The sequence below is a fragment of the Balaenoptera borealis genome (genome assembly GCF_965194805.1).
Source record: "Balaenoptera borealis genome assembly, chromosome: 6".
NCBI lineage: Eukaryota > Metazoa > Chordata > Mammalia > Artiodactyla > Balaenopteridae > Balaenoptera > Balaenoptera borealis.
Genome location: NC_138863.1, coordinates 119,027,341 through 119,036,437, shown reverse-complemented (window position 1 = coordinate 119,036,437; position 9,097 = coordinate 119,027,341). Strand labels below are relative to the sequence as shown.

Sequence of the window (9,097 nt, the reverse complement as noted above, 5' to 3'; positions counted from 1 at the left end):
GTTTCTTCTTTTACTTATTAATTTGTTCATCCACTCATTCAAAAACTATTTAGCAATGATTACTCCAGGCATTGGGGATCCAAACTCTCCCTTTGAGCTCATGGTCCACTGGGACAGACAGATGGACAAATAAATGACTACAGTGTATCCTGATAAATTGTGTAATCAGTGTTATGTATATTGTTGACAGTGTTATGCATTTGGCTATTTCTAGGTATTCTGGGGCCAAATACAGAGCTGTTAGAAGGGCAATGGGGATTTATCTTGCCTCTTCTGTTTACTTAATATTTGAAGGAGTGATAGCTTATTTTTTATTTACTTCTGCATTTAGACTTGCCTCCAATATAAAGAATGTTTGATGTGACTTTTCAGAGTGCATGTGGTACCAAATGCTCAATTCTTGCTTGAATCTGGCTAGGAGAGACCATTTGCTTCTGAGGAGAGAATCTGGTTAGAGAGACTTATTAACATTGATGCCCTTCATAGCCTGCTGGATATGTCAATTCCCTTGGTTCTAGTCTCTTGCCTACCGACAAGGCTCGTCTCTTCTAGGATCTCATATCTAGGTGGCAAGTCTAGATAGGTAGCTAAAGTCACCTAACCATACGCAAATCATCACTTTTATGGTGCCTCAGTTTCTCCATAGGTGAAATGTAGTTAAAGCTAATTATCCCAAGGGCAATTAGTTGGGAAGAGAGAACAGTGTCTGCCATGTCATAAGGCTATGAAAGTGTTAGCTGTTCCTATCCACATGGCTACCCAAGCTTCTCTTGCAAGAGCTGAACACACTAATGAATGGACAGCCAGTAAATGCAGCCTCAGTTTCTACTGAGACCCCCATGCACATGCCCTGTTACCCTGCATGCCTTCCATTGGACTTGGAGTTCCCCCAGACAGGAGTGCTTTTCCTCTTGTCTCAGTCCGAGCTCCCAGAAGGTGGAATTTGTGTTTACACCATCCAACTAGATGTTCCCTGATCTTATAATGAAGAAACAGTCATTGAAGGAGGTTGCTGGCTGGTCATCCTTCCTGTGGGACAGAGAGGGAGTGAGCTTGAGTTCAGCAAGAGGAGACTTTAGAAAAGGTAATTTGAAGACGTTAAATCGAGGAAGGTTTGGGGAAGACTATGGAATGGGAGGGAAATCTGTTGGGCACTGTGGCAGAGGGGCATGAGCTCAGGGGGCAGGAGGATAGAGGAGATGATCTCTCAGGTCTCCTTTTCAAGCTCTCTGACTGAGGTTTCCCCCACATTGAGAGGATGGCACTGTGAAAGTTTTTCCTGGTGGAGGCTGTGGATTTCTCCTTCCCTGGGTCCCATGAAACAAAGCCACAGATAGAGCTATATCAACAGACAGAAAAGTAACGTGTGCTATTTAAATAATAGGGAGCCATTTCTATATTCAAGGCTGGAGAGCAGAGGGGAAGTGTGCTGTGGAAAGGTGTCCTTGGCAAAGGGAAGCTCCTACTTTATTTAGGAAAATGCTTTTTGGGCTGTTAGGTGGTGGCAGTGTTAGCCCCTGAGTTTCTTCCAGAACAGCAAGAGTTAGGGTGACAAGGGCTAACTTGTTCTGTGCGCAAAAGTCAAAGAGTAGCCAGCTTGAGCAGACCAATTGCTTTCTGAATTTTAAGGGAGTTTTAGTGTTTCCTTCACAGGCCAGGAGCCTGGATTTTGTGATTCTGGAACTGGCAGAAGAAAAGGGGAGAAAAGATGTACAATTGGGAACATACCCCCTCAGCATGGAGGCATGAGAGGGCCAAGAAGAGAGAGACCGCACTAAGGATTCCTTCTGGAAGGGCACGGGGAAGAAACTAGAAAGAGGACTGCAGCCTCTCTCCTTAACACTCAAGCCTTCAGGAAAGTAGCGTTAACCTTGACAACTGAGCAGGACTCTTAGGGATGAAGAGGTGGGAGAACCACGTAAGGTTAACGGGGGTCCTTTATTGGTTATTAAGGAGAAGGCATTTCAGAAGATTGGAAGCCTTGTGGACACTTGACTAGATCACTCCTAAGAGGGTCTCAGTGAGGGAGGAGCATATCTAGAGGCTGTGGCAGAGATGGCCGGGCAAGAAAAAGCACTGGGTCCATGACAGGGGCGTGGAATCTGCCTGAGGCTTGGCCACCGGGCAAACGGAGGCGCGCAGGTGGGGTTCTGCAGGCTGTGTCACTCACATGCATTAGAGTAGCTAACACGGTGCCCTGCTTCCCAGGGCAGTGATGGTGGTGGTGGGATGTGTCTTAGAAACCATACTGTCTTCCAGAAGGGACCTCAGGGGCAGGCACTCATCAAACCCTTTCTTTGGAAAGTTAATCACCCCAGGGGGCTCCAGGAAGGCATACACGAGGCTTCTTTCTCCTAGAGAAATATTTACATCTAAAACTGCCAACTGTTGGTCAATTCCAAGCATCTGGTTTGTCTTTTCAGTACATATTTGATGAGCACCTACTATGGGCGAGGTACTGGAAGCAGAGAGGACAAGACACTGCCATCATCCTTCAGGAGCTCCAGTCTAGTGGCGAGAGAGTTGGGCAGGGTCAGATTCTGCCCACAGGCTCCAAATTGTACCAGGAGGAAGCCTGGGTATGATGGGGACACAGGAAGAGGTGGGGGCACTGGCGAGGCAGGGAAGGCTTGCTGAGTCTTCAAGGAAGTGTAGGAGAGAGCCAGGTGGAGAAGTGTGCTACCTGGGTCAGGTGCAGGGAAAGGCAAGGGCTGCAGGGAGAAAAGGAGCTCCCAGCCCAGGCTGCTCTCAATGCAAAGGGAAGAAGAAGGCACACTGGCCGGCCACCTACAGGAGTCGTTTCTCATCCTGACTTTCACGGGCTTTGCAGAAACAACTAACCTCTCTCCTGGAGACTCTAACCTGGCCGAAAATGAAATAAACACACTGCCCCTGATGGCTTCTCTCTGGGCACATGGAGCTCATGGGACAAATAAAACAGAAAGCCAGGGCTGAGCTGGAGGGAGCTGGCCCTGCACGTGGTGAATATTCAGACCCACAGATGGCAGTCTGAGGCACAAGGCTTCTTTCTGTGTCTATTGTCTTGAGGTGCTGAGGAGACACTAATCCACGACCATTGTGTGAGCCTGCAGCCTTGCCACTGCTGCCGTGCCTTGTGTTTCCGGAGCCCCAAGAGCACCCGCAACCCAGGTAGGAGCGGGTTATTTCTGCCTTTGCTTGCAGAGAAATATAATAACCTCAAGGAGAGGATGTCACAGCTCTTTGAACTGAGTTGAATGTTTGTTCTGGGTTATTTTTTCTGTTTCCTATTATAACACACATTTGCTGCTGAGTAAATATTGATCCCGTTGCAGTCAGCATTAGCGGCAGAGGGTGCTGAAAAATAGTCAGCCAGGTAATCAGGTCTGCTCTCTGGACTGAAAGTGAGTGTGGTGGAGGCCACGTCCACACCACAGACAATTTAATCAACATTTCTGTAATTACTAGGTTCATTTTGGTCCTTTATAAGATATACAAATCTTCCCTGAATAACACCTTTTTTTTTGAACAGCTATAAATCAGTCTATAATTTAAATCCAGGTCATGTGTATCAGAAAGTAGAAATCTTCCTCCCCCACTTTTTTTTTTTGGTGGGGTAAGTACTAGCTGCAAATTGAATTACAATTAGATTATTTGGTGATGTGATAAAATCCTCCTAAATTAAAATGCCACTAATGCTGAAGTAATGGTAATTTTGGCCAAGGATGAGCTCCAACTACATAAAGAAGAATTTACCAAACTAATTAATAGTGTAATCAAGTTTACAAGGGTTATAAGCCTGCTGCTTTCTAGTTCTTCCAACAGAGTAGTAGTTATTTATATGTTATTTTCCAGAATCATGGAGTCTAGGGTCATTACGTGTGACTACTCCCATTTAACCCCCTCTACAATATCCCCTTCAACTGCCTCTCCATCTTATCTTGGATACTCCAGGGTGGGAAGCTTGCTACCTTACAAAGTGATCCTCTTTATTTGGGGAGATCCAACAAAGAATACTTCCTGGATAGAGCCAAAATTGTTTCCTTACTTTTAGTCATGGGCTGTACAAAACTAGTCTAATTAATCTTCTAGGTATTCATAGACATAAATATTTGTGTGCTTTTATGTGCACTTAGAATCTAGGCTCTCAGAATATGAAGGAAAAAACCTTGAGTCAATTATTACAACACCCCTTCCCTTCACCACTCTAACCTAGTGCCTAAATTGCTGTTTTCACGTCCTATCCAATATTCACGTAGCTTGTGACTTCAAGCAGTGTTGAAGAACTCACTACCAAATGGTGTTTCTTTAAATTTTTCTTTAATTTAGACCAGGCTCTAATGCAGACTGATCCTTCCCATGAATTTGTCAGAATTAATGAGATGAGATGTGACTGGGAAGATAAAATCAATTCTACAATGTTCTGTGGTGGTGTTTTCCATACAAGATTGAACCTCCTTGAAAACTCTCTGGAGGAAGGTCTAAATACATGAATAAATTAAAAAGCCTATAATAAGCCAGGTGAAACCTTCCATCAGACCCCCATTAGTCCATGAAGGCAGGACTAACACTTCTACTGCTGTTTTAGGCAGTTGCTGTGGACTTCCCCATCAGCTCCATCCCATCCTAACCTACTCTTCCATCAGCTTGACAAATTAGATGTCACTAGATCTTAATTTCTCAATTCTAAGTCCCAAAGTTTCATCTCTGAGACTGACTTTGCTTCTTGCCTTTGATGTTATTCATCCCTGTGGTCCCTGTGGCTGGGATCTGGCTCAACCACTCTTTGCCCCCAGCACCTCCTGTTGTCTTAGCTGGGTCCTCCCTACTCAAGCCCCACAGACCCAAACCAAGTAGATAGTGCCCAAGCCTGGCACCCCTGTTAACGAAGAGATTTGATCCATCACACGTATGTCTTCTCTTACTATTTCCTGTTCTACCTACACATTTCCTGTAGAACTTAATCTTCCGTGAAGTCCACATTTACTACTACCATATTACCAAGAAAAGAAAAAGCAAGTTCATTTCCATCGTGAAAGAACCTTCAGTGGGGATGTAGTAGGAAGTCACTTTAAGTAGCTAAAGAAATGAACAATGCTGTGTGTCTGTGCAGCCTGACCTTCCTTCTGGGCACACCAGTGGCTCCATTTTCCGGTCTTCTTAGAGAGTAATTAGGACCAAGCTTCTCCAGATAGGAAATATGTTCCCTATTCAAGAAGTTTCAAGAATTAAAGAGTGGCAGTGGGTAGGGAAATGTGAAGTGGCTCAAGTGAACTCTGCTGAGATACCACCTGGAAGAAAGTGGTGACAGTGGATAGGGTTTGGAGCTGGGTTGAACCTGTGGGGCTGCCTCAGGTGGACCAAGGTAGCTTAGAGAAGGGAGTCAGTGCTTGGCTGGCTTTGTGGGAGGGGAGGGCAGGAGATGGGGGTGGTTAGGTAGAACCCAAGAAGAAAGTGCCAAGGGTCAAGTTTGAAGGACAAAGGCTGAAGATAGTGAATGAATTAATAGTGAGGACAGTAGCTTCAAGGATCAATAACAAGAACGGAGAATGCGAAAGAGATCAGCAGTTCACAACTAAGGTTGTGAATATGCTGCCATTTTTGCTTTATGTGGTGTCTGGTGTAAGGCTTGGGTTGAAGGTACCTGAAGAATAATGTGGGGCTAGATGGAGGGTGGTGAGGGGCTCAGCAAGATTTCCCAGTGACTCCTGGGAAAACATTATGGGCAAGCATTATGGGTGGATGGTGAGGAAATATATCTCATTTTTTTCCAAGTGGGGTGAAATAGGAATTGGTGTTTGAAATAGTTTTTATTACTTGTGTCTACTCTTTAGGGCAATGGGGGTTGGGAACAGTTAATATATCTGGAGCACTTTATTTCTCGATGGATATTTTGTTCAACTGTTAGAGGCAGATTTGAACATCAAATCTCTAATTGGCTATAGCATTTATGCAAGAGAAGGGGCTGGATGTGACAAACTTCATGCCATGGGACTGAGAGGCATATCTGTGTGTACTGAACAGCGAGAAATCCTTGACCGCTTGTCTGGAGGCTTCTCTCTCACTCCTTGAAGAAGGAAGGCAATTCAGGCCTCAGTCTCAGCAGGAGCAGGTACAGGCCAGGAACCTATGATCCTGAGGGTCCCTGTAGCTCCACACTTTCTATGAAAACCAATTTGCTCTCAGCTCACTTAAGAACACACTTTAGCAAAAACCTGGATAAAGTAAGGCTCATTCTGTCACATGTGGTTTAGAGTGAAGGCCCTTTAGGACATTTGCTTAAATGAGTACCACTTGACATTTGCACGCAGGCTATATTTGTGCCAATATACTTTCATGCAGATCATCTAAAAACAATCCGTAAAAGTATGCTGTTGCCAGGATTGTCATCCCTATTTTACAGAAGAAGAAATGGAGTCTCCCAGAATTTAGGAAACCTGCATGGGATTATGCACATATCACATCATTAACAAAAACAAGAACAAGAACAACATAAGTCTATGCATTTTAATTTCTAGTAATATATGGCATTATTTGCTAATTTACTATCATTTAGATTTATAGTACAATTTAGGTGGCACATATTGCCTTTATGTCTTTTCGTTAAATCATGACTAGTTATATATCTATATGCTTATATCCTACTTTGTTTCAAAAAGGTTTTGAAGTGGCTTCAAAAATACAATATAATACTACCTTCAAAAGTAAAAACAAAATAAGCTGAACATGTAACATATTTTTTTAGTTCAATAAATGGTTTTCATGGAGCTGATAGTGGTGGTGATGATGATGGCAGAGGTGGTGATGGAGGTGTTGGTGTTTTGGGGGCTCGAGGGGGAGCTGGAGATGCTGAGGTGGTGGTGGTGGTCTTGGTGGAGGTAGAGGTGGTGGAGGTGGTCCTGGTGTTGATGTTGATGGTGGAGGTGGTCCTGGTGTTGGTGGTGGTACAGGTATTAATATTAGTGATAGAGATTGTAGGGGGTGGTTATTAACAGTAAGTGAGGCAACCACAGCAAAAGGAAAAGAGGGGTCAGGAAAATTATGGTCCAGCCAGAGATAAAGTTAATAAACTGGAGGTGAAAAAGAGAAAGTAGAGTTAGAATTAAAAAGAACTAGAAAAGTTTTTGTTCTACTTTCTGTCATAACTGGGAGTAAGTAGTTTCGCAGCAGTCTTGCCCATGGGAATAGCTATAGTAGTAATAATATCAGCTAATATTTATTGAGGGCTTACAATATTCCAGATGCTATTACAAGCAACTTCAATGCAGATCTCACTTAATCCTTGTAACAACTCATGAAATAGATGTCTATTATTATTCACACTTAACAGGTGAAGAACTGGAGGCACAGGGAGGTTTAAGTAACTTGCTCAATATCATAGTGACAGGAAGTGATAGAACCAGATTCTGTCTACAGCTCAGTTTCTGAACCACAGAGCTTTGGGGAACATGACAGATAGTGAGGTACATACACATGGCTGACCAGTGTCCCAGGTGGAGGGTAAATGAGAGATTGTCCTTGCTCTTACTCTTGGGTTATGAAGACTCAGCTTTAAGTATGCAAGTTAAGGGCCCAGGGAAGGGTCTACAGCCACAAATCAACTCATAAACCCCTAATCTTCAAGAGCAGGAGGAAAGAGCTCCTCATCTGTGGACCATTTCTGGAGGTCCGCTGGATGCCACCTGCTTGTTGCTTGTAAGCAGGGCTGCTGCTCTGTGTCTGGGTATAGATATCCACTGGAGGAGTGTGGTCTGGAAAAAAGTGTTAGCTGTTTTCCATTTTTACTAACTGAGCAACTAACTTTTATTTTTTTTCCAGGTTCATAATTTATTGTACAAATTGAGTATCACATGATGAGTTGACATTAGCTTCTCCAGGCATGGGAACATAACAGATGAGGTACAGTTTAGAATTCATTTATGTTGCTTTCACAGCTGGAGTTTTTTAGACCTTAACTTAAAGTGGAAGACTATCAAAGCAATACCTTTGTATGTGGCCAGTACACAATTCATTCTCCCTGTGAGAGTGTAAGTGTTGAAATAGTTTTTGATACCAGTGAATTGGAACTGGGTATCAGTTTCTGGACCTGCCATGCTTTCAATCTTCCAAAATGCACAGACTCCGCAGCTGGTGTCCTTCAACTTACACAGCTGCAACTTAGCCCCACCAGAAGAAGCTGCCTGTTTTTTTGTTTTGTTTTGAATTTTATTTTATTTTATTTTTTTATACAGCAGGTTCTTATTAGTTATCTATTTTATACATATTAGTGTATATATGTCAATCCCAATCACCCAATTCATCCCACCACCTCACCCCCGCTTTCCCCCCTTGGTGTCCATATGTTTGTTCTCTGCATCTGTGTCTCTATTTCTGCCTTGCCAACTAGTTCTTCTGTACCATTTTTCTAGATTCCATTTATATACGTTAATATATGATATTTCTTTTTCTATCTCTGACTTACTTCACTCTGTATGACAGTCTCTAGCTCCATCCACGTCTCTACAAATGACCAAATTTCGTTTCTTTTAATGGCTGAGTAATATTCCATTATATATATGTGCCACATCTTCTTTATCCATTCATCTGTCGATGGGCATTTAGGTTGCTTCCATGACCTGGCTATTGTAAATAGTGCTGCAGTGAACATTGGGGTGCATGTGTATTTTTGAATTATGGTTTTCTCTGGGTATATGCCCAGTAGTGGGATTGCTGGGTCATATGGTCATTCCGTTTTTAGTTTTTTAAGGACCCTCCATACTGTTCCCCATAGTGGCTGTATCAATTTACATTCCCACCCTTTTCTCCACACCCTCTCCAGCATTTGTTGTTTGTAGATTTTCTGATGATGCCCATTCTAACCGGTGTGAGGTGATACTTATTGTAGTTTTGATTTGCATTTCTCTAATAATTAGTGATGTTGAGCAGCTTTTCATATGCCTCTTGGCCATCCACATAATAAGGACCATATATGACAAACCCACAGCAAACATTATTCTCAATGGTGAAAAACTGAAAACATTTCCTCTAAGATCAGGAACAAGACAAGGATGTCCACTCTCGCCACTATTATTCAACATAGTTTTGGAAGTCCTAGCCACGGCAATCAGAAGAAAAAGAA

The 9,097-nt window shown here is 43.1% G+C and overlaps 1 pseudogene across 1 annotated transcript; it reads right to left on the bottom strand.

The window, feature by feature from the left end:
• Positions 1–2,028: 2,028 nt before the first annotated feature.
• Positions 2,029–8,769, bottom strand: LOC309631465 (ATP synthase membrane subunit K, mitochondrial pseudogene; annotated as a pseudogene). The gene has a single exon. The product of its transcript is annotated as an ATP synthase membrane subunit K, mitochondrial pseudogene (transcript).
• Positions 8,770–9,097: the final 328 nt, after the last annotated feature.